Source organism: Hydra vulgaris, chromosome 07 (genome assembly GCF_038396675.1).
Source record: "Hydra vulgaris chromosome 07, alternate assembly HydraT2T_AEP".
NCBI classification, from domain to species: Eukaryota; Metazoa; Cnidaria; class Hydrozoa; order Anthoathecata; family Hydridae; genus Hydra; species Hydra vulgaris.
In genome coordinates this window covers 9,332,992-9,360,860 of record NC_088926.1, presented here as the reverse complement: position 1 = coordinate 9,360,860, position 27,869 = coordinate 9,332,992, and the positions used below count along the sequence as shown (strand labels likewise).

The 27,869-nt window shown below is 27.0% G+C and overlaps 1 protein-coding gene across 4 annotated transcripts in view; it reads left to right on the top strand.

The window, feature by feature from the left end:
- The first annotated feature begins 22,893 nt into the window (after positions 1 to 22,893).
- LOC136082280 (sushi domain-containing protein 2-like) overlaps positions 22,894 to 27,869 on the top strand; it is a 45,139-nt gene continuing 40,163 nt past the window's right edge. The window contains exons 1-2 of one of the 4 annotated variants that reach the window (XM_065800978.1): positions 22,894 to 23,337; positions 24,708 to 24,751. The gene's annotated coding sequence lies outside the window, so the exon portion shown is untranslated. Of the gene's footprint in view, positions 23,338 to 24,689; positions 24,752 to 27,869 lie in introns of all 4 variants that reach the window. The other 3 variants (XM_065800981.1, XM_065800979.1, XM_065800980.1) reach the window with 3 other exon arrangements.

Below are 27,869 nucleotides of genomic sequence, written 5' to 3'. Positions count from 1 at the left end.
ATGTCTTTGAGAAAAGCTTGTAAATCTTTAGTGTGCCATAAGATTCACTACATCGGCGTGTTAAAAAGGCATCACTTGAAAGTAGTTTACATACTAATTTACTTGGAAGATTTAGAACGGTGCTTCCTGATAACCAAGAGCAAGATATAAATAAGTATATTAAAGATATGGACAATTAATTTTATGGTCTCTCAATGATGGATATTAGATTGATAGTATTTGAGTTCTGCAAAAAAAGAAATTATTACTCACAGATAATGCTCCAGTTGGAATTATTCAAGGATGCTCAGAAAATGGCTGGGTTAATACTGATTTATTTCTTGAATATATAAAGCATTTTGTTAACAATGTACAATGCACCTTGATAAACAAAGTTTTACTTATATTTGACGGCCATCGTTCTCAAGTTTAGAACTTACAGACAATGCTCGTGAAAATGGATTGTTTTTGCTATCGCTACCACCACACAAAACTCATAAACTTCAGCGATTGGACCGTGGATTTTTTAAGCCTTTGAAAATCCTTTTTAATCAAGCATGTATAAGATGGAAGCGAAACCATTCAGGAAGACAAATAAAATTTGAAAACTTTTTGATGAAGCATATTTAAGAGCTACTAGTATGTAAAATGCTATTTCAAGTTTTAGAGCAACTGGAATTGTCCTATTTAATCGGCATTTGTTAGAAAATGAAAATCCAAGGACATCTTTGAGTGATAATAATAATAAAATCAGTTCATCCATACCTTATGAAATTTACTTTGAACGCGATAACAAAAAAGAAAGTGAAATTTTACACAGCCAGAGTTGACTACATTAGAACTTATGAGACATGATAAATTAAAGCCAATTGAAAGCTTTTCAGAGACCGCAAGTTCTTTTGAAGTCATACTTCATATTCCAAAACTTTGTCCTCCAAAAAGTAAATTAGCTAAAAAATCTCAAATCTTAAACAATGTTTAATTTTTATGTTAATAGATTTTATTTAAATTTTTTGACCAAAATGAAACTTTGCATATGCTTTTTTTTTAATGGTAATTTTTTTTTATTCCTATCATGTTTTTCGATTTAAAAGGAAAAATTACATTATAAAATGATACCTACGTGTTTATATTTCGGTACTATCTGTAGCAAAAAAATTAAAAGGAAAGAATGTTTTTCATAATGGATATGACACTAACACAAGCAAAATTAGATTATGGTTTGCGTAAGGAAAGAAACAAACTAAATGCGAATCTGTCAGAAGAATCTCTCTTTCGATATGGTATCAGGAGAAACACAATACAAAAAACCAAAAAACAATGAATTAGTTATCACGAAAAGTTAGACAAAAGTTTAAAAAAAGACCAATCAATCAAATTTTTTCACTAATAGAGATGTAAATTACTGGATCGTACAAATACAAGAAATTATCGAGTCAACAAACTTAGACTAGATTATTTGGTAAAAACTTTAAATTTGAACTGAAATCTTAGACATTGTATATTGTTTTTAACCCCTGTTAAATTTTTTGGTTGTTATAGACTGAAATTCTATGTATTTCAACTTCAACAGCGTCATCTCTATAAATACTTTTTGTTTATATTTTTATTAAATGCACTAATAAACTTCTTAGAGGTAAAATTGATTTTATATTCTTACAGTTTTTAGTTGTACGTAAATATATATTTCATATGTACTCATCATTTTTAAGTATTTTCTTTCATATTTGCAATCATAAGCTTTTATATGTCATAGGTTTATTAAGTGTACTCCAATTAGTTATAGAAATATTTAAGTTGATGTGATTGTTTTATTTTAGTCTGTGGGTTTAGCTTTACTATTTTAGTTTGATCCGTAAATTTAGAGTGGTTGTCGTTTATTGTTTGGCTTGCCTATTGCCTAAAAAGCTCAATAAAAATTTTTTATCTTACAAATGTTGTCAATACTCAATAAGTGACGCCAGGGCTTGTTTTTAGTATTTTGATACAACGCAATCAAGATATCATTACTTCTTTCATTACCAAGCCGGGATTTAGTCCTAAAAAGACGTCTTATGAACTTTCAAAAGATTTTCTGAACGTCTTTTGAACGTTCAAAAAAAGTCTTTTCAGGACCAAATGCCAGCTGGGTAGGAAATGGCATGTAAATAATTTTCTTAAAATAACACTAACGACTTTTAATTAATTTATGTCTTGCTATTGTTTTAACTAATTTCTCTGTTTGATTTTAATTTTATTCTCATTCGATGCTTTTTTAACAATATGATCTAGAGTTGTTAACCGGATATTTCGTACAACTCCGGAAAAATAAAATTCTTTTGGAAGGATATTGAGAATCAGGAATGTCTTTACTTATGTACCAAATTTCACGAAACAAAAAAAACCGTTGATGTTCATTACGCAAATGCTACCTAAAATAAAGCCTTTGAAATTGCATTACGAAATAAAGCTGTTCTGCGATATAAGAAAGTATATCGCAAAACAACTTACAGAAATTGCACTTGCGAAACGAGCTCTTCACAAAACGACCTTTTGTGAAGTCTATAAAGATGGTTTAATTACCTAACGTATATAATGGAAAAAATAAATTTTTTATATACCAAATGTTTATAATAAATTTATTTTTCAGTATTGCAGCATATTGATAAAAAAAGAAATTTTTTTTTTCTAAACGGAATTATTTTGCACTGCAACTTGCGAAACAGTTCTTAACGGAAAAAAACCTACGAAACGCGGCATAATAACTATAATTAATTACGTTTCATGAATCAAAAACAACGTTAACGTACGAATGCAATTACGTAATGGGGAAACAATTTCTTGGTTGAAATCAAAATAAAACCTTACAAACGTTTAAACATCGCTAACTTACCCCTCTTTTTTAGCAAAATTTAAATAGTGTTGCAGAACAGAAATGTACTTATTTCATAAAGTTTTAAAGTATCAAAAAAACTTTTGATTTTAAGTTTATAACTTTAAAAAGATGTATTGCACTTTTGATGGCGTTGTATACCGCAAAGTAAACAATTCGAATAAAAGTGTCAAGTTGAATTAAAAAAAAAATCAACTTTGCTTTTGAACTTTAGACTTTGTAACTTCAGATATTATTATTCTTTTATGCTTTGTGACTTATTTACTTATTTTTATAAATTATTTCACTTATTTAATTAAGCTTTAACATGTGAGAATAAAAACTTTTTTAGTGGTCGAAATAAAGCATTTTGTACATGTGTCAGTTGTGACAGTAATGTAACAAGTTAATTAGGGTACATCAAAAATGAATATTATCTGTACGTCATGACAATAACATTGATGAGAGCATTTTAAATCTAATAAAATGGATAAACAAAAGATGGATTAGCTTGTCGGCTTAGATTGTTAGAAACTCATAATACCTTAACAACCTAATTAATAAAATCAGTTTGTTGTTACGTTATTTAACGCTTTTTTAAATACTAGATCAATAGAAAATTTATAAAAAATTTACTTCGGGTATAGTCCTTGTGAACCTTGTTTTTATGTAATTTAAAAGTTTAGGAGCGACTAAAACAAAGTAGATGTTATTAAAATGTAATATATGTTTAAGCCAACCGGCATCTCTACGTTGTTTCAACTTTGAAATTGGGTTAGTTTGTTGTTTCAACGTAAAACCTTTTAAAACCTTTTTTTTTGTAAAACCTTTTTTTTTGTTGTTTCAACGTAAAACCGTTCAACTATTTCACAACGTTAAAACAACGTAACGGTTTAAACATTGTTTTAACCTTAAATTAAACAAAAAAACTCAGTTATAAAAAAAACGATACGTTGAGTTGGTGCTTAAACTAAAATTTGTTAGAGCAAAAAAATTAATTAAAATATAATTTTAGTATAATATGCTACAAAGAGGTGTTTATTTGTGAAACTTTTAATTTTTGATTTTCAAAAACCTTTTATTTAGTATTTAAATTTCTTCAACTTCTTACGATAAAAGAAATTAATGACTTATTTAAGAAACTGGCAAAAATGCCACTCTAATGTTCTAGCTCTGGCAGAATTATCTTCTAGTAGTGAAGAAGAGAAACTCGAGAGAAATAATGACAATACAAAATTTACACAAAACATCAGTCAAGTAGAAGAAGACAAAAACTCGGAAATTGATTATGAAAGTGAAGAATTTCTTGATGATTATTTGTCTCAAAGTGACAATGATACTGAGTATTTCTCAGAAGAAATTGAAAAAAAAGATGTTTTATTTAATCATAAACTGGCGAAACGGACAGTAGAGCACTGCTGTTTACTTGAATGTATAAACGAGCTGTTAGCTATACTGATAGCAAAAGCCTTATGCTACCTGCAGAAAAAGCTTTTAGTATACCAGTCTCAAGACCAAAGTAATAGTATTGATCAACAAACTTGCTTTTGACAGTAATTGATTTCGGAGTCTGAAGCAAAGTTTTTTAATCTTTCAGCAGACAATGCTCCTCTCAGAAAGACATCGTCTCATAAAAGAACTTTGCTTCAGACTCCCAAATCAGTTACTGTCGAAAGCAAGTTTTTTGAAGTCTGATAAAAGAACTTGCTTTATCTGTTAAAGCATCGTCTGATAAAAGAACTTTTCTTTAGACTCCAGTCGAAAGCAAGTGTGGTGGTCAATACTATTACTTTGTTCTTGAGACTGGTATACTAAAAGCCGTTTCTGGATCAAATAAATTCAGTTAGGTGGGATGTTTTGAAGGCAAAAAAAAATATAATGTAGTTATGAGGGCATTTATATGTTATGCGCCTGCACGAGCATTTATTAAAGGTACAATAAATTATAACGGATACAATGCTTGTGAAAGATCTACAGTTAAAGGAGCTTTTAGTATACAATGAGGATAAGAAAAAAGGAAACAAAGTAGCAAAATTAGATAATGTTGATAAGTTGCCGATGGCTGAAGGCGGTAAGTTATTATTTATTTTTTATTAAGTTTTTATTTAAATTTTTTACCTTTGCAAAGATATTCTACAAAAGTTGTTTTATGAACATTTTTATAGTATTTGGTTGTATAATTTCAATGGTTTAAGAGCAATTAATCTTTAATGTCCACAGTTTCATTTTCATTAATATGATTATAATACATTATGAGTAAGGCTAGGCAATTTTTAAAACCAGATGCCATTCCTGGTGTTAAATTGTTATTCAGATTAGAACTGATTATTTTTTTCTTGTTATACTACCTGAAGATTACCAGACCAGGTTTACAAGCTCCTCCTGCGATAAAATTGAGAGTTTTATGTCCAGGCTTTCCTTCTCCAGAGTAGGTCATAAGCTTTGCTAAAATATATGCCTGTTCTAATATAGGATCAATTTAATGTCATGACCAGGACAATATAAAAACAAATAACTTTGTTGTATTGTTTTAGAGCACGGCTAAATTTTAGCAGAACAAATGAATTGATTTTAATTAAATGTCATTTCTATCAGTCACTTAAAAGTATAACTTATTTGTATAAAGATAATTAAAATTTCAAACAATTATATTAGCTTTACATGTCGATTTTTTTTTCTTTCTTAGTTAAATCAATTACAATTACTTGGTGTAATTATCTTTAAAAGACAGATTTGACAAAAAAATGCTGAGGTGATCAAAATAATTTTTAAATATGGAGGAATTTTAAGGATTAATTTATTTAGAAAAAATTCGTATGAAAATGAGTTCAATTTACATATTTAAAAAACAGTTGACATTAGTTCTCAAATAGTGAATATTAGCTCTCTTATCTATAAAAATTTATAAAATTTTCCAACAATTTATGACCTTCATGAATATGAAGGGAAAAGGTGGAAAAATATGCTTTGAGGGCGCTGATTTGTATGGTGTTGTGAAAGATATACCTTTATAAAATATGTAAAACTTCTTCATTTTTAATTACAACCTCTTTTATTAAATGTAATGGAGGGACTGAAACTTTAATTGATGGTATTTTGTCTGACTTCTTAAAATATGCTCCATTTCAAAAAGGTGGCGGAAAAGAAATTAGATTGATTGTTGTAAATATTTACATATATTTTAATAAAGAACTGAACTCAATTATGAAAAATACCTAGGATTGATTTAATGCATTAAGTAAAATAAGAAAAGCCGAAAAAGTAACTGAAAAATATTTTATTTTTAATAAAAACAAAAATACTAATAATGTGGTATTAAAAATTGGTATTAATAATAATGTTTATTATATGAAGATGAGTAAAAAATAAGTTACAAGTTATTATTTGGTCTTTAAAATTGTTTGAATGATAATTTATTATTTATTGAGATGTTTTCTTTTTAAATTTTTGTTGCTTTTATATTATCAATCAAACTTAGATACCGTTCTGTGATATCTTAAAATATACCTTTTATTATGCTATTATATTTTATATTATTAATGAATATTATCTATTTTTGTTCAATATTCCGTATTACTCTTATGTTTTAGCAACCTGGGATTCTTTCATTATTTTCCTTTTATGCCTTGAGTTATTTGAACATAATATGTTCAACTCTGCAGAATAATAGAATAATAAATATATTAATAAAAATGAATTTAAAATATAGTAATTGATAAAATAAAAAAAAACTTATCTTTGCTAATAATGTCTACTAATATTATTGTTTAGCAAGTATCATGGTTATAAAATGTCAAAATTTGATAACTAGGACTTATGGTACACTTATTTTATGGTTTCTTTATTTTTTTATTAGTGTATATAATATTTTCAAAATCAAATATGAGGAAAGGAGCTGTTTGGAATGAAGATTTACAAGGAGAAGGTGTAAATCCATATAAGTGGATTAGTGCCAAAGCATTGACAACACTAAAATGCCAAGAATAATTGGCTTAAGTTTCCACAAATAAAAACTAAATTCTCTTCAGCTATTACATCTATATATTACAATTATTATTTTTAAACAATGTGGTAAGAAGAGTTATTTTGTTGATACAAATTATATAACTATCCATATAAATATTTTAATTCCACAGAAAGCAAACAGGATTATAAAAAACTAGAATTCACAACTATAAAACAAAAATGTGATAATGAAAATGTCAATTTACGAAAAAGAAAACATAAGCAAAGAGAATTTTCTGATTATTTCCCAAGAAGGTATTACTTTTATGTGCTTGGATTATGCAAATTTCAATTTTTATACTTAAAAATAAAAATGGTTTTATAATTTATACGATAAATTAGTAATTTAATTTTACAGGTTTAGTTATCAAAAATTTAAATGAAGTGTCAATGCACTTGAGCTCCAGTTGCTCATTGATTAAATCTATAGGTAAATATATGTATCTATTTTTTTAAATTTTACATCCAGGTTTCCACTTGTGTGGTTTTTTCCACAAAATAATATATCTCCACAAACATAATATTAGAATTACTTCATGTTTTTTACAGATAAATTAATTACAATTAGCTGGTGGAACGTGTTCAAAAGATACAATACCAAAAAATGATGCTGAGGTAATCTACAGCAGTATTGGACTCTTACCTCATTTATAAATAGGGTGGCCACATCTCCTCTAAAATCCTCGATAGTACTCTTTTTTCAAAAACCACGTCTAAAGTTTATCCTAAACTATTATCCTCTAGAAAGTTTAAAATTTAATCAAATTTTTTCTTTAACTCCTCTGTTTTATTTCTTGATTGAAGTATAATGTTCAAAATACCCATTCTTGGTCTTCAAAACTGGTTAACGCCTGAAAGTGCAACAGATTGTAAAAAATTGCTTTAGCAAATGCATACTTTTTAACATAAAAAATGACATTATTAACCCCTGTAAAAGCCCCATAAGTGTAAACATATGGACAATAAACCTAAATAAAAGCAAAAAAATCCTCTAAATGAGATGCAAAACATCTTAACTCCTACTTTTCTTATAAAAGATTTATGCTGCCATAATTACTTTCCATTGTTAGAAAAGTTTATTATTTTGATTATTATTTTATTATGAAAAAAAGGTGTTTCGTTTAAATTAAACATTTAAAAAAATTATTAATAATCATCTAACAACAGGGCCGTCCCGATCTGAGGGTGTAGGGGGTGTTTCCCCTCCCTTCAATGCTGCCATATAAGCATTTGAGATGGCGCATTTAGCAAGTTTTGAACTGTAGTTGGAAAATTTCAAATAATGAGGACCTTTTTTTTTATTATTTTTCGTGTCTCTAATTGGCAAAAAATAAATACAATACCCAAATCCCCCCCCTCCCCATGAGAGACCACTTCGGGACGGTCCTGTCTAACAGTTATATTATCTTTTAAAAATTCAAAATAGTATGGCCTCCATGAATATGTAAAGCAAAGGTGAAAAAATATATTTAAAAACAATAATTTATTTGGCGTTGTAAAAGGTATACTTTTACAAGTTGTAACAATTTTACATTTATTATGTTTTTTTCAAATCTTCCCTTTTTGATTTTTTAATATACTTTTTTTATTTACAGCTTCATCTATTGTATTCGATGGAGCAAATTTAATTAAGAAAATTATTAAGACATCAAAATTATGGTGCAAAATTATCAAAATTTCTTATTTTACTTAGAACATCAACTCAATCCTACGTTTTTTTTTAACTGAAGTTTTTTGCCACCTTTTTAAAATAGAGCGTATTTTAAGAAGTCAGACAAAATGCAGTCAATTAAAGTTTCAGTCGCTTCATCTTATTCAATAGAAAAAGCTGTAAATAAAAGTAAAAAAGTTTTATATATCTTATAAAGGTAAACTTCAGGTAATAGTCATGTAAACTTCTATTAGTATAACAAGAAAAAAATAATTAGTCCTGATCTGAATAACAAGTTAACACCAGAAATAGCATCTGGTTGTAAAAATTGCCTAACCTCGCTCATAAGGTATTATAATCATAATAATGAAAATGAAACTGTAGACATTTAACAATAATTGTCCTTTAATCATTGAAATTATACTACCTAATAAGAAGCCATTGGTCTAATATATAAAGTTATAAGTTTTTATAAGTTTTATGATAAAGCTGTAGACATAAGATTAAAATTAGTTCTGAAAATGAATGATATAACTATTTAATAAAATACTTATTAAAACTCACTACTGATGATTGTGTTATTTTTGTCATCTAATATCTTGTTCACTTTAACAAATTTAGCTACCGACAAAATAAAGCTTATTTAGCTTATAAGTTCACTATTAAAATCAGGCTTTGTCATTGTGTTTTAAAGTTTTCTTATATCAGTAAGAAAAAATAACACTCTCCTTTGAAACTCTACAATTCAAAATAGTTTCACAAAACGACTCTTGTTGAACATTTTTACAAACCTAGTTATTAATAAACTAATAATTTTTGTACTTTGTTTCCTTTTTTCTTATCCTCACTAAGAGATAAAAGAACTTTGATTCAGGCTCCAAAATCAGTTACTGTCGAAAGCAAGTGTGTTGGTCAGTCAAATAATATATATATATATATATATATATATATATATATATATATATATATATATATATATATATATATATATATATATATATATATATATATATTCTAATTTAAATTTTGTTGTTCTTAATTTAGCGCTTGTCAAACCAAATAAATTTAATAATCTCTATTGGTTGATTTGGTTGTGGCTACTCATTTGAGATGCTAAAATGCTATTTTTAATAAGGCTTAATGTGTGCCACAAGAAACAAAATTTACTAATTTATTTGACTCAACAGTCTGTTAATACATGAAAAAGAAGAAAGTATACTTGTATACTGTATACGAAAGAATACGCTTTTATAAATGAACAAGATATGGAGTTTCAAAGCGAAAAGTTTGAGAGTCAATTCCATTTATTCATTTTGATTATAATCAGAGATGGATTCAAAGTAAATTACCCGGTAAAAAGTTTATTAAAAAGAATCCAGCTTGGCTTGAAAATGATTTTAATACCACATTAATAAAGGAAAGTAAAAATATATAACTCAGCTGTCTTTCACTATCATTTCAAAAACCATCATCAAAAACAAAGAAAAGAAAAATTGCAACTTTTTCAGCTCAAATTATTGTAAGTTATTGTTTGCTAAGCTTGTGCTACTTTTAGCATACATGGTCAAAGATTTTTGGTGATTGTGAATGTATGGGAACGATATTACCATACAAATTTTAAAAATTCTGTAGACGCTCGTAAAATCTGCCAATGGGAAAAACTAATTAATGAAGCTAGAATACAACTTTTTTACAGGAAAACAAGTTTATCTAGCAACGTCTAATAGCATGTGTAATAACACTAGTTAATCATATTAAATTAAATAATTTTTGCTATTCACGAGCGAGAATTTTATAATAAAACACATACTAAACATTGCACATGGTACAAATAAATCATATGCAACTAATAAAAGTTAGTTGTTGCTAAGCAAAATTAGGTATCCATAGCAACTAAATAAATAATACATTCACTTTTTCAAAAAGTACGACCTCATATTGGTACTTATGTAAAATATGGTAAACATACCTCGCAAAAGTACCTGCAAATACCAAAAATAGATTTTTGCATTTCGAAATTTGGTATCCATAGCAACGAATTAAAAATAACACCTTCATAAGAAGCGCAGACATCATATTATTACTCATCCTAATTTTAGTCAATTAAGCCCTAATATTAAATTAGTTATGAACTTTGTTCAGTAAAAGTGAATTCTGGCCCACTGTGCGTTGATAAAAACTGTGATCACCATCATAATGTATTATACATGTCCAATATGCGTAGAACTTTTTCTGTTTATTTTAGCTAAACTAGTATGATTAAAGAAAGAAATAAAACTTTTTTTATTGAAAAATATATTTAAATATTCCATATATTTACATATAATAGAATAAAATTTACACAAATTTCTTTTCTTTTCCATTACCTTTTCGAAATGGAGCGTATTTTAGAAAGCCAAACAATATTCCATTAACCGAGGTTTCTTTTGCTCCATCGAATACAATAGATGAAGCTGAAAATAAAAAAAGTATATTAAAAAATCAAAAAGGGAAGATTTGAAAAAAACATAATAAATGTAAAATTGTTACAACTTGTAAAAGTATACCTTTTACAACGCCAAATAAATTATTGTTTTTAAATATATTTTTTCACCTTTGCTTTACATATTCATGGAGGCCATACTATTTTGAATTTTTAAAAGATAATATAACTGTTAGACAGGACCGTCCCGAAGTGGTCTCTCATGGGGAGGGGGGGGATTTGGGTATTGTATTTATTTTTTGCCAATTAGAGACACGAAAAATAATAAAAAAAAAGGTCCTCATTATTTGAAATTTTCCAACTACAGTTCAAAACTTGCTAAATGCGCCATCTCAAATGCTTATATGGCAGCATTGAAGGGAGGGGAAACACCCCCTACACCCTCAGATCGGGACGGCCCTGTTGTTAGATGATTATTAATAATTTTTTTAAATGTTTAATTTAAACGAAACACCTTTTTTTCATAATAAAATAATAATCAAAATAATAAACTTTTCTAACAATGGAAAGTAATTATGGCAGCATAAATCTTTTATAAGAAAAGTAGGAGTTAAGATGTTTTGCATCTCATTTAGAGGATTTTTTTGCTTTTATTTAGGTTTATTGTCCATATGTTTACACTTATGGGGCTTTTACAGGGGTTAATAATGTCATTTTTTATGTTAAAAAGTATGCATTTGCTAAAGCAATTTTTTACAATCTGTTGCACTTTCAGGCGTTAACCAGTTTTGAAGACCAAGAATGGGTATTTTGAACATTATACTTCAATCAAGAAATAAAACAGAGGAGTTAAAGAAAAAATTTGATTAAATTTTAAACTTTCTAGAGGATAATAGTTTAGGATAAACTTTAGACGTGGTTTTTGAAAAAAGAGTACTATCGAGGATTTTAGAGGAGATGTGGCCACCCTATTTATAAATGAGGTAAGAGTCCAATACTGCTGTAGATTACCTCAGCATCATTTTTTGGTATTGTATCTTTTGAACACGTTCCACCAGCTAATTGTAATTAATTTATCTGTAAAAAACATGAAGTAATTCTAATATTATGTTTGTGGAGATATATTATTTTGTGGAAAAAACCACACAAGTGGAAACCTGGATGTAAAATTTAAAAAAATAGATACATATATTTACCTATAGATTTAATCAATGAGCAACTGGAGCTCAAGTGCATTGACACTTCATTTAAATTTTTGATAACTAAACCTGTAAAATTAAATTACTAATTTATCGTATAAATTATAAAACCATTTTTATTTTTAAGTATAAAAATTGAAATTTGCATAATCCAAGCACATAAAAGTAATACCTTCTTGGGAAATAATCAGAAAATTCTCTTTGCTTATGTTTTCTTTTTCGTAAATTGACATTTTCATTATCACATTTTTGTTTTATAGTTGTGAATTCTAGTTTTTTATAATCCTGTTTGCTTTCTGTGGAATTAAAATATTTATATGGATAGTTATATAATTTGTATCAACAAAATAACTCTTCTTACCACATTGTTTAAAAATAATAATTGTAATATATAGATGTAATAGCTGAAGAGAATTTAGTTTTTATTTGTGGAAACTTAAGCCAATTATTCTTGGCATTTTAGTGTTGTCAATGCTTTGGCACTAATCCACTTATATGGATTTACACCTTCTCCTTGTAAATCTTCATTCCAAACAGCTCCTTTCCTCATATTTGATTTTGAAAATATTATATACACTAATAAAAAAATAAAGAAACCATAAAATAAGTGTACCATAAGTCCTAGTTATCAAATTTTGACATTTTATAACCATGATACTTGCTAAACAATAATATTAGTAGACATTATTAGCAAAGATAAGTTTTTTTTTATTTTATCAATTACTATATTTTAAATTCATTTTTATTAATATATTTATTATTCTATTATTCTGCAGAGTTGAACATATTATGTTCAAATAACTCAAGGCATAAAAGGAAAATAATGAAAGAATCCCAGGTTGCTAAAACATAAGAGTAATACGGAATATTGAACAAAAATAGATAATATTCATTAATAATATAAAATATAATAGCATAATAAAAGGTATATTTTAAGATATCACAGAACGGTATCTAAGTTTGATTGATAATATAAAAGCAACAAAAATTTAAAAAGAAAACATCTCAATAAATAATAAATTATCATTCAAACAATTTTAAAGACCAAATAATAACTTGTAACTTATTTTTTACTCATCTTCATATAATAAACATTATTATTAATACCAATTTTTAATACCACATTATTAGTATTTTTGTTTTTATTAAAAATAAAATATTTTTCAGTTACTTTTTCGGCTTTTCTTATTTTACTTAATGCATTAAATCAATCCTAGGTATTTTTCATAATTGAGTTCAGTTCTTTATTAAAATATATGTAAATATTTACAACAATCAATCTAATTTCTTTTCCGCCACCTTTTTGAAATGGAGCATATTTTAAGAAGTCAGACAAAATACCATCAATTAAAGTTTCAGTCCCTCCATTACATTTAATAAAAGAGGTTGTAATTAAAAATGAAGAAGTTTTACATATTTTATAAAGGTATATCTTTCACAACACCATACAAATCAGCGCCCTCAAAGCATATTTTTCCACCTTTTCCCTTCATATTCATGAAGGTCATAAATTGTTGGAAAATTTTATAAATTTTTATAGATAAGAGAGCTAATATTCACTATTTGAGAACTAATGTCAACTGTTTTTTAAATATGTAAATTGAACTCATTTTCATACGAATTTTTTCTAAATAAATTAATCCTTAAAATTCCTCCATATTTAAAAATTATTTTGATCACCTCAGCATTTTTTTGTCAAATCTGTCTTTTAAAGATAATTACACCAAGTAATTGTAATTGATTTAACTAAGAAAGAAAAAAAAATCGACATGTAAAGCTAATATAATTGTTTGAAATTTTAATTATCTTTATACAAATAAGTTATACTTTTAAGTGACTGATAGAAATGACATTTAATTAAAATCAATTCATTTGTTCTGCTAAAATTTAGCCGTGCTCTAAAACAATACAACAAAGTTATTTGTTTTTATATTGTCCTGGTCATGACATTAAATTGATCCTATATTAGAACAGGCATATATTTTAGCAAAGCTTATGACCTACTCTGGAGAAGGAAAGCCTGGACATAAAACTCTCAATTTTATCGCAGGAGGAGCTTGTAAACCTGGTCTGGTAATCTTCAGGTAGTATAACAAGAAAAAAATAATCAGTTCTAATCTGAATAACAATTTAACACCAGGAATGGCATCTGGTTTTAAAAATTGCCTAGCCTTACTCATAATGTATTATAATCATATTAATGAAAATGAAACTGTGGACATTAAAGATTAATTGCTCTTAAACCATTGAAATTATACAACCAAATACTATAAAAATGTTCATAAAACAACTTTTGTAGAATATCTTTGCAAAGGTAAAAAATTTAAATAAAAACTTAATAAAAAATAAATAATAACTTACCGCCTTCAGCCATCGGCAACTTATCAACATTATCTAATTTTGCTACTTTGTTTCCTTTTTTCTTATCCTCATTGTATACTAAAAGCTCCTTTAACTGTAGATCTTTCACAAGCATTGTATCCGTTATAATTTATTGTACCTTTAATAAATGCTCGTGCAGGCGCATAACATATAAATGCCCTCATAACTACATTATATTTTTTTTTGCCTTCAAAACATCCCACCTAACTGAATTTATTTGATCCAGAAACGGCTTTTAGTATACCAGTCTCAAGAACAAAGTAATAGTATTGACCACCACACTTGCTTTCGACTGGAGTCTAAAGAAAAGTTCTTTTATCAGACGATGCTTTAACAGATAAAGCAAGTTCTTTTATCAGACTTCAAAAAACTTGCTTTCGACAGTAACTGATTTGGGAGTCTGAAGCAAAGTTCTTTTATGAGACGATGTCTTTCTGAGAGGAGCATTGTCTGCTGAAAGATTAAAAAACTTTGCTTCAGACTCCGAAATCAATTACTGTCAAAAGCAAGTTTGTTGATCAATACTATTACTTTGGTCTTGAGACTGGTATACTAAAAGCTTTTTCTGCAGGTAGCATAAGGCTTTTGCTATCAGTATAGCTAACAGCTCGTTTATACATTCAAGTAAACAGCAGTGCTCTACTGTCCGTTTCGCCAGTTTATGATTAAATAAAACATCTTTTTTTTCAATTTCTTCTGAGAAATACTCAGTATCATTGTCACTTTGAGACAAATAATCATCAAGAAATTCTTCACTTTCATAATCAATTTCCGAGTTTTTGTCTTCTTCTACTTGACTGATGTTTTGTGTAAATTTTGTATTGTCATTATTTCTCTCGAGTTTCTCTTCTTCACTACTAGAAGATAATTCTGCCAGAGCTAGAACATTAGAGTGGCATTTTTGCCAGTTTCTTAAATAAGTCATTAATTTCTTTTATCGTAAGAAGTTGAAGAAATTTAAATACTAAATAAAAGGTTTTTGAAAATCAAAAATTAAAAGTTTCACAAATAAACACCTCTTTGTAGCATATTATACTAAAATTATATTTTAATTAATTTTTTTGCTCTAACAAATTTTAGTTTAAGCACCAACTCAACGTATCGTTTTTTTTATAACTGAGTTTTTTTGTTTAATTTAAGGTTAAAACAATGTTTAAACCGTTACGTTGTTTTAACGTTGTGAAATAGTTGAACGGTTTTACGTTGAAACAACAAAAAAAAAGGTTTTACAAAAAAAAAGGTTTTAAAAGGTTTTACGTTGAAACAACAAACTAACCCAATTTCAAAGTTGAAACAACGTAGAGATGCCGGTTGGCTTAAACATATATTACATTTTAATAACATCTACTTTGTTTTAGTCGCTCCTAAACTTTTAAATTACATAAAAACAAGGTTCACAAGGACTATACCCGAAGTAAATTTTTTATAAATTTTCTATTGATCTAGTATTTAAAAAAGCGTTAAATAACGTAACAACAAACTGATTTTATTAATTAGGTTGTTAAGGTATTATGAGTTTCTAACAATCTAAGCCGACAAGCTAATCCATCTTTTGTTTATCCATTTTATTAGATTTAAAATGCTCTCATCAATGTTATTGTCATGACGTACAGATAATATTCATTTTTGATGTACCCTAATTAACTTGTTACATTACTGTCACAACTGACACATGTACAAAATGCTTTATTTCGACCACTAAAAAAGTTTTTATTCTCACATGTTAAAGCTTAATTAAATAAGTGAAATAATTTATAAAAATAAGTAAATAAGTCACAAAGCATAAAAGAATAATAATATCTGAAGTTACAAAGTCTAAAGTTCAAAAGCAAAGTTGATTTTTTTTTTAATTCAACTTGACACTTTTATTCGAATTGTTTACTTTGCGGTATACAACGCCATCAAAAGTGCAATACATCTTTTTAAAGTTATAAACTTAAAATCAAAAGTTTTTTTGATACTTTAAAACTTTATGAAATAAGTACATTTCTGTTCTGCAACACTATTTAAATTTTGCTAAAAAAGAGGGGTAAGTTAGCGATGTTTAAACGTTTGTAAGGTTTTATTTTGATTTCAACCAAGAAATTGTTTCCCCATTACGTAATTGCATTCGTACGTTAACGTTGTTTTTGATTCATGAAACGTAATTAATTATAGTTATTATGCCGCGTTTCGTAGGTTTTTTTCCGTTAAGAACTGTTTCGCAAGTTGCAGTGCAAAATAATTCCGTTTAGAAAAAAAAAATTTCTTTTTTTATCAATATGCTGCAATACTGAAAAATAAATTTATTATAAACATTTGGTATATAAAAAATTTATTTTTTCCATTATATACGTTAGGTAATTAAACCATCTTTATAGACTTCACAAAAGGTCGTTTTGTGAAGAGCTCGTTTCGCAAGTGCAATTTCTGTAAGTTGTTTTGCGATATACTTTCTTATATCGCAGAACAGCTTTATTTCGTAATGCAATTTCAAAGGCTTTATTTTAGGTAGCATTTGCGTAATGAACATCAACGGTTTTTTTTGTTTCGTGAAATTTGGTACATAAGTAAAGACATTCCTGATTCTCAATATCCTTCCAAAAGAATTTTATTTTTCCGGAGTTGTACGAAATATCCGGTTAACAACTCTAGATCATATTGTTAAAAAAGCATCGAATGAGAATAAAATTAAAATCAAACAGAGAAATTAGTTAAAACAATAGCAAGACATAAATTAATTAAAAGTCGTTAGTGTTATTTTAAGAAAATTATTTACATGCCATTTCCTACCCAGCTGGCATTTGGTCCTGAAAAGACTTTTTTTGAACGTTCAAAAGACGTTCAGAAAATCTTTTGAAAGTTCATAAGACGTCTTTTTAGGACTAAATCCCGGCTTGGTAATGAAAGAAGTAATGATATCTTGATTGCGTTGTATCAAAATACTAAAAACAAGCCCTGGCGTCACTTATTGAGTATTGACAACATTTGTAAGATAAAAAATTTTTATTGAGCTTTTTAGGCAATAGGCAAGCCAAACAATAAACGACAACCACTCTAAATTTACGGATCAAACTAAAATAGTAAAGCTAAACCCACAGACTAAAATAAAACAATCACATCAACTTAAATATTTCTATAACTAATTGGAGTACACTTAATAAACCTATGACATATAAAAGCTTATGATTGCAAATATGAAAGAAAATACTTAAAAATGATGAGTACATATGAAATATATATTTACGTACAACTAAAAACTGTAAGAATATAAAATCAATTTTACCTCTAAGAAGTTTATTAGTGCATTTAATAAAAATATAAACAAAAAGTATTTATAGAGATGACGCTGTTGAAGTTGAAATACATAGAATTTCAGTCTATAACAACCAAAAAATTTAACAGGGGTTAAAAACAATATACAATGTCTAAGATTTCAGTTCAAATTTAAAGTTTTTACCAAATAATCTAGTCTAAGTTTGTTGACTCGATAATTTCTTGTATTTGTACGATCCAGTAATTTACATCTCTATTAGTGAAAAAATTTGATTGATTGGTCTTTTTTTAAACTTTTGTCTAACTTTTCGTGATAACTAATTCATTGTTTTTTGGTTTTTTGTATTGTGTTTCTCCTGATACCATATCGAAAGAGAGATTCTTCTGACAGATTCGCATTTAGTTTGTTTCTTTCCTTACGCAAACCATAATCTAATTTTGCTTGTGTTAGTGTCATATCCATTATGAAAAACATTCTTTCCTTTTAATTTTTTTGCTACAGATAGTACCGAAATTCTTAGTTCTGGTCATGATAACTCGACAAGTGTTGCCCTTTTTTGCATTTTGGATGTTTACTTTTGGTTTAAACCTTTTTATCTGTATAGTTTCATTGGTATCTATATTTATATCCGTCAAAAATATGCTTAACTTTTGCTAAATCAGCTTCTTCCTTTTCTTCTTCTGTTCCGGTTTTAGAAACACTAGAAATAACAATATTTTTTTCTTTTTTTTTTCTTTGTTTCTTCTTCAACAGAAATCGCATTTATGATACTTATTTGCTGAGGCATTAACTTACTTCTTACGCCAGCAGTTAGTGTAACCTGAGGCAAAGCGAGACACTTTCAGGGAGAATGTTCATTACTTGAGAAGAATCACGTTTCACAACAAGAAATTTTGCAGACCTCTAGCACATTATGTGTCTAATGATCTCTTAAATATTTTTGATGATAGGTTGTTGAATTGGTACATAATTAAGTTCAAAATGACAACAACTAACCTGTCTCACTTTCCCCAAAACCTGGGGCAAAGTGAGACAGATTTCATATGAAGAAAAACTAAGTAAAAAATATAATTTTCAATAAATTTAAAGCAGGCTTTTAATAAATTTGATCTGATTAAATATAAGAATGCAAATAAAAACACGTAGGTATCATTTTATAATGTAATTTTTCCTTTTAAATCAAAAAACATGATAGAAATAAAAAAAAATTACCATTAAAAAAAAAGCATATGCAAAGTTTCATGTTGGTCAAAAAATTTAAATAAAATCTATTAACATAAAAATTAAACATTGTTTAAGATTTGAGATTTTTTAGCAAATTTACTTTTTGGAGGACAAAGTTTTGGAATATGAAGTATGACTTCAAAAAAACTTGCGGTCTCTGAAAAGCTTTCAATTGGCTTTAATTTATCATGTCTCATAAGTTCTAATGTAGTCAACTCTGGCTGTGTAAAGTTTCACTTTCTTTTTTGTTATCGCGTTCAAAGTAAATTTCATAAGGAATGGATGACCTGATTTTATTATTATTATCACTCAAAGATGTCCTTGGATTTTCATTTTCTAACAAATGCCGATTAAATAGGACAATTCCAGTTGCTCTAAAACTTGAAATAGCATTTTACATATTAGTAGCTCTTAAATATGCTTCATCAAAAAGTTTTCTAATTTTATTTGTCTTCCTGAATGGTTTCGCTTCCATCTTATACATGCTTGATTAAAAAGGATTTTCAAAGGCTTAAAAAATCCACGGTCCAATCGCTGAAGTTTATGAGTTTTGTGTGGTGGTAGCGATAGCAAAAACAATCCATTTTCACGAGCATTGTCTGTAAGTTTTAAACTTTTGGTATGAGAACGATGGCCGTCAAATATAAGTAAAACTTTGTTTATCAAGGTGCATTGTACATTGTTAACAAAATGCTTTATATATTCAAGAAATAAATCAGTATTAACCTAGCCATTTTCTGAGCATCCTTGAATTATTCCAACTGGAGCATTATCTGTGAGTAATAACTTCTTTTTTTGCAGAACTCAAATACTATCAATCTAATATCCATCATTGAGAGACCATAAAATTAATTGTCCATATCTTTAATATACTTATTTAGATCTTGCTCTTGGTTATCAGGAAGCACCTTTTTAAATCTTCCAAGTAAATTAGTATGTAAACTACTTTCAAGTGATGCCTTTTTAACATGCCGATGTTGTAATTCTTATGGCGCACTAAAGATTTACAAGCTTTTCTCAAAGACATCTGCTCCAACTTTACAGCTGTAATAGCATTTTTCATGTCATCTTTGTTCCAGTTAGCTTGATTAGTTTCTTCTTGTAGTTTTTTCTTTAAAAATTTTTGGTCACTAAATGACAACAAAGTTATGTTATATTCTTTAAAAGTTTCTAAGAAAATTATGTTTTACTTTTACATAAAATTCTTTCATAAAATGGTGATATTGTAAACGTTTACTTTGACGATCTTTTTCAGTAACTACCGTTGTCGCACTTTTCCCGTAAATGTGAAGTTATATATTTCTTAAATACCTTTGAACAAAATAATCTGACATAAAGAAGAATGGCAGCTGAAAGATAACAAATAAATGTTTACAAACTCAATAATATGTTTGTTCTATATAAAAAATGGCAGCGTACGTGGATTTTTTCTACATAAGAAAAGAAAATTAATTTCCATTTTTCAATCAAATTGGCGCAACTCGTAAGCTTTAAAACCACTTTTCTATGTCATATTATATGAAAAAAATGATGGAAACTACTTTAAAACATAAAAAAAATATGAAATTTTTAATATAATTTAACAATATACATAGTGATTTATGAGTGGACAACCACCGCACATAGGTTCGAACAAAACAAACATACATTTATATAAAGTGATTTACTGGTGAACCAACACTATGCCAGAGGTCCACACAGAATACTAATTTAACAATAGAATTTAACAAATAATATAACTTAACAAAATTACTGAATCATTTCAAAAAAAATTTTTACATTCCAGAAAACCTTTTTGTCTTACTTCGCCCCGGTGTCTCGCTTTGCCCCAGGTTACCCTGCAACGTTTTTCCTTGTTTTATAAATTAGAGCTTTATTTTTTAAATTAATAATATCCCCACTATGTTTTCTTACAATCTTTTTTAAATTTATAATTTCGATTTGTAATTCCAACAAAACTTCGTCCAAAATTGCTGTTGTTAACTTTCCATTTTTTACAGGAAATTTTTTGTTCGTCATTGTTTAATGTGAAAATGTTTATGTGAAGCGATAATTCAATTTGACATCGGTAATTGGATTTTAGTAAGGTCTCACTATATATCAAATTCTTTTTTCAAGTTTCCTTTAAAAATGTGTATTACTAGTTGTTATAATAATTTTTTTTGTTGCTAAAGTTAATTATCTCCCAGTATTTGTTTTTAGATTTAGATGAAAAATACCAAATACAACAACCTATTTAAACAGTTTCGGCAACAAATAATAAAAATTAAACTTGATAATATAACCAATATATAATAATTGAAGCAAACATATGGAGCTCGATTAAACACGTCTTGACATATTGAAGTTGGAAGTGTATTATAGTTAAAAAAAAAAGAATAATATAGAAGAAATAAATTTTTTTCTGCTCTTTCTTTTTATTTTTTGCGTTGCCTCAATTGTTTGCTCTCGTCGCAAAAGCCTCTTTGGCTATATCTCACTATGTATACACACCACATTTATTAAAAAACTACGTTACAAAGCAACAGCAAATTATTACAAAATCACTTATCAAACATTTCATTTTACTTTTAACACTGTTTTTTATGTTATTATTCTTTATTGATGTCTTTAATTTAAAAGCTCAATAGATACACAATGTTAATGAAACTCTGTTTTAAATTAAAAATTTTTGATAAATGCTTTTCATATTGAAGACATTTCAAACATAATAAAACTAATATATTCTATGATTTTTTATGGTCTTTTTCAGTGTCTGCTAATAATGTTTTGGATGACATTATGTCAAATGTGTTATAGCATTGTTTATGAATGCTGGAACTTATGGAAATAGATTATTTAAAAAAATACATGATATGGAGTAATTATAGGTAGTTTTTTAATAAACGTGGTGTGTATGCCGTAGATTTTTTTTACATGCTTGTGAAATGCATAGAAGATTTCTATGGCTTTTTTCTTTTTAGGAACATTAGTGTCACATACTGCTTAAATTGTAAATAACCACAAAATGTTAAAACTTTTAGTTATTTGTTCGGATCTAGGCTGTTAGACCTAAGTTTCTGTTTGTGAATATGTTTTTTTCTTTTATAACATAATTTAATTACTTAAATAACTTGTACTTATAAAAGAGGTTTTTCGGAAAACGTTAAAATCGACGAAACGTTTTATTTAGATTTAGTTAAAACCAATGAAAAACGTCCGTTCACCGCTTCATCTGGACGTTCAAAAAACCAATGAAAAACGTTTTTGAAGGACTCTTTAAAAAACGTTCTCAAAACGTTTTTCAAAAACGTCCGGTCACCGTTTTATTTGGACGTTTAAAAAACCAATAAAAAACGTTTTTACGGGACCATTAAAAAACGTTCGCTAAACGTTCTTGTGCCCACTGGGTTATTTTATTTCTTTTTATGCTGATTATTCTTAATTTCGAACATTTTTCAAACTACTTATTGTAAAGAAACTTGTTATAAGAATCACAGGACGCGATTAAATTGTTGTGTGTGCTAGAAGTCTATAAAACGTTTGAATGCGTTTTAGTACGTTTTATAAACGTCGTAAACGCGTTTTGTGTTATCTTGCATAGGTTTACAACGTTAATATGTTACCTTGCCCTCCAACTCCTGTTATACTTGGGTGTTAAAAAACTTAAAGCTTGATATCATCTAATATGGAATGGGGTAGTTTCAAAATTTAACTTCTTATAATTCGATTTAATTTTTTTAATGTAACCTTTTCAAAATAATGTAACCTTTCAAAATAAATTCTAAATCGAATTTAGCTAGATAAAATAAATATATCAATAAACTTATTTAATTTAGTGTTTAGTTTAATCTAACTTGTTTTGGTATAAACTAGCCGAAATGTTCAGACAAAATTTAATTTAATTAAATACTTATTAAATTTGTCACTGTCTACTAATTTATCAAAAATAAGCTGTTTTGTTTTGTTAATAGATGTCACATGCTTTATTTGTAAAAACAACAATTATAGTTCTTATTAAAAAATATACAATGCAATTTGTATGTAAGACTTGCCCCAAAAATATATGCCTATATTTATATATAAATATATTGCCTAAATATAAACATATTTCCTAAAAAATATATGCTTAAATATATGTTTAATCTGTGTTTTATTGGCCAAATAAATCTTTATTCGGTGAGTACCGCCAGTAATTATTGTTGGCGGCATTTTATCACAGATAAGCTGTTTTGTTTTATTACTAGATGTCACATGCTCTTTTTGTAAAAACAATATTTTTTGGCACACACAGATTAAACATATTTAGCTTTTATAGGCAAGTCTTAGATATAAATTACATTATTTATTTTTTATGGTAAACTGGTTGGACACATAAAGTTATCAATAGTAAGTTTGTGATTTTTTTTTTTTACTAGATTCTAAAAATAAATTTATCAACACTAATTTGTTAGGTAAAACGGGATCTGGTGAAATAAACTATTGAAAAAAACTTGATTTACTAGGGAAAAGGCTTCTTATTGTTACACTAAAAAAAATTATATTCGTAGCAAATTAATCAAAGTTTCATTTAATGGTTCATTTCAAAAGACTCCGTTTTATCTATTAAATTAATGTTGGAAAACTAGTTGTAAAAAATTATATGTTCTTTGATCGCAGTTATAATTAGGATCAAAGGACGTACACTTTTTTTACAACTACTATATTTACAACTATCTACAAATATTGTAGTTGTTGCTAAGGTAAAGCCGGGCATATAGGGACACTTAAGAAACAAATGCTAGTTGCGGATAAACTATTATAGTTAACTAGTAACATAATACTAACATAGTTAACATTGTTTTTTATAAGTTTCCAAAGTTTCAATAAAAAAAGAAAACGAAACAACAAAACAAAAATTTCTAAAAATTAGCTATGACGACCACAGTTATAAAACTCTAAACTAGCAAAATTTCTATGTTTTGCAACTGGGTGGGGTAAAGCAGGACAATTAAAAAGAAGCAGTTCTTCTTTAATATAAAGCTCTAAAAATAATAAGAAATAAATATATTTTATCATTTGCACATGTTTAGACATTAAAATCTCAAAAAAGTAACATATCAATTCAAGTTACACGCCCATACACCCATACACCACCAAAAAAGGAATAACAACCAAAAAATAAAAAGCTTTTTTCGTGTTTTATTATAAAACACTTTCAAACAAACAAACTTAAGAAAATGTTCTAATATTTAGATATGGCGAAACTAGTATGTATTATTAAGTTGGTAACTATAACTAGATTTAAAATTAAACAAAAATTATTATGGATCACATAAATTACACAAAAACTATTCAAAAACATAATCAATTATTTAGTATATTATTGGGTAAAATTTTTCATGATTTGGCTTTATAGCATGATTTTATAATGCATAGCAAGTTTAAATATGTCTATTTATCAGCAGCTTTTTGAATTCTAAGTTCACAGATAAAACTGCTTTTTATCCCGTTTTGGATGATTGATCGTTCTTTTATAATTTCTCACCATCGTTAAACAATGTTAACAATATTAAAACTATAAAAAAATTATAATTTTTAGCTGAGATAAAAGGTTTCAGGCTTAGCTGTCTCGTTATGCCTCACTGTCCTAATATGCCCCACTCTACCTTAATAAGAATGATTTTTTTTTTTTTAAACAACCTCTTTTCTAACAATTTGTTAACAACAGTTTTTAATTTAAGTTTGTTTTTTAATTTAAGTTTGTTTATTAATTACAGAAGGCATCATTCACAACAAGTAATAAGAAAGATTTTAGTAAAAAGTAAGTTTTTTTCTAAGAATTTGTTTACGATAATTTCAGCTATATGTTGAGAGAGATATAAATGGTGATTTAAGTTAACAAAAATGGAAATATAGATTTAAATAAAATTTGTCAAGTCATAAAATAAATGGGGATAAAAAGAAAAATCGACTAAATGTCTATTAGAATGAACTAAAATATAAAATATTAACTTCTAATGTTCAACAATCTTTTTTATAATGAGCTAAAAACTTGTTATAATAACTAAAAAAATGATTTAAAATTTTTTATATCATTCAATGAATTTAAAACTGTTATTTGTAATTTCATTAGAAATGTTAAAAATTTGTAGTTGCTTTAAGATGTCGCACTAACTGTCACCTCCATAAGTTATGTAGTAATTGAAAGAGAGAAAAATATCGTTCATCGTTGAACCAAGCCAATCTTGACAATAATAATAATGTAGCATAACTAGATTTGCAATTAGTAATTGTTTTCGAGACATTTTTTTTTTTACCAAAATACCAGGGACATGATCAAGATATGCATCAGCTGATACGTAAAATTTGTCCAGGAAACTTTTTCCAAATAATGTTAGCACGCCCATTAGTTTTATAGCAGTTGGATTATAAAATAATAATCACTGGAGTGCTTATAGACTAGATTATTTTACAGTTCCAGTGGTATGATAATGTAGTAAATCATTTTAATGCTGGATGAAAACATAAAACATTTGTGAAAATGTAAAACGGTTTCCATACCTTGGAATAATACCACTTGGTAGTTTGTTTATATCTATAAAATTTCCAAATCCTTCTGGACTACATTGGTATCTATAAATCTAAGATGATTTAGCAACGCTCTGTCAGGCATGTAAATTTAACTTAAAAAATAAAAAAGGATGTATTCAACAACCAGTATTTGATTTTAGCATCTATACATGGATTAAAAAGTAGTAGTTTTTAGATTTAAAAACTGAGGAGGGTGTAGAGAAAACTAAAAAAAAAATGGAGTAATAAACAAAAATTAAAAATTAAAACTTGGGATTAAACCTACACACAGTTAAAAAATAGATTTTTTAACTTACCAACTATTGCAAACGTATATGAAATTAAAAACAATAAAGGAAGTTATCAACAAAAAAAAAAATGAAATTCACATTAAATTTGCACGCAGCTTTTAGATTTACTAGCCAAAGCAGTTTCAACTTTTATAAAGATATCCCAAGGTTATAATATTCAAACTTACTAGAGTCAGGCTGTGTAGGTTGGACTAAAACTAACAAAAAATTTGTATATCAAAACTAAACACTTTAATATGGAATTCAGTTACAAGTTACACAATGAGAAATAATTAAACAATTAAACATTAGATAAGTTTGTATAATGATTTAAACAATAAACAGACGAATTTGTTATACAACTAGTAAATGTTAAAAAGACAATAAAAATGATATCTTTTTCATTAAAATTCTTTTTAAGCATTATTATGTTCATTTTTTTATGAATAACCTCAAACATTATATGATTCATAAGCTTATAAATTCACAAAAATGAAATAGTTTTAAAAAAAAATTGCGATTAAATTCGTAGTTTAGCTTTAATAAATAGTACTTGAAATAGCAAATAAAGAAAAATTTTTTAACTTACCAACTACAGCAGACAGTTACATGGCTATTGGGTCGGAGGTCGCACCCTGCCTAAAACCAGCCGTTAGGTCCTCAAATTCTTAAATAACTTTTAATAGATCCATCACTAATTTATTACAAAAGGGCCCTTTAATTTGCAAAATGGTTCCTAAACTTCAAAATGGATCCCCTAAAATAATTGCCCCTCTCCCGAATCGGAGGTACGGTGGAGCCTGACTACGGCTCTGATTGCGGGTAACAATTAAGCCTACAAATCTACGAAATAATGTACCTGTGTACAATTAAATGAAATTAAAGTTATTGGCTAATTAACGATTATAGTAATGGTGTATTTAACAAAAAAAATGTTTTGTTAAAGCAAAAAAGACCTAGTCAAGGTTGTCTTTTTAATATAAAGACTGTCTTGACAAGGTTTAACCTATTCGATGAAGTTAAATTAAGTTTCTAAAACTTTAATAAAAAACTCACTATGGGTATTTAAACTTACTCTCAGCTTACATACCCATAGTTGCTACTCATTTTTTATATTTTATTTACTTTGAACCTATGTAAAAAAACATTGCAATAAATCTATTAAAGAATACACCACCCCCATACGTCCCTATTTCCCCTCTCCGCTATTTTCAAAAAACAGAAATTAGGGACCAAAAGTGCTAAACTGATTTAACTAACTGCAACATAACATAATTACATAATAGTTTTTCGATGAATTTTGGAAGGTGCAAAGGAAATGCATGTGAAGACTTATCTAGAAAATATAATAAAAAAAGGAATATAGAGTCCTTCAACAACAATTCAATGTGAGAACATAAAGGAAAATTTCTTTAGTATAGTAATCAAAAAAAAATTTAAACGAACTTATTATTAAGTTACATAATTACAAAACTATCTTCATTTCAATAACATTTTATGTTCATGTATGTTTTTTATATAAAAAAACAGTTAAAAAAACGTTTTTCTAACGTCTACTAAGAAAATTTTTTGTTAAAAATTGCCAAGAGTCTCTTTCTCGCCATTAATAAGGGTTTAATGTCTGCCGTGAGTTCTGCGCAAACCTGCATGAATGAGCATTAACTATATTATTAAGTTGCTTATAATATAATATGATGATGATTAGAGATAAGACTGCCAATGTCTTCTTCTTGCATCTATTTATTAGTATATACATATTTATATACATACATATATATATATATATATATATATACATACATACATATATATATATATATATATATATATATATATATATATATATATATATATATATATATATATATACATATATATATATATATATATATATATATATATATATATATATATATATATATATATATATATATATATATATATATATATATATGTATATATATATAAATATGTATATATATGTATATATATATATATAGAAATATATATATATATATATATACATATATATATATATGAATATATATATAGATATATATATATATATATATATATATA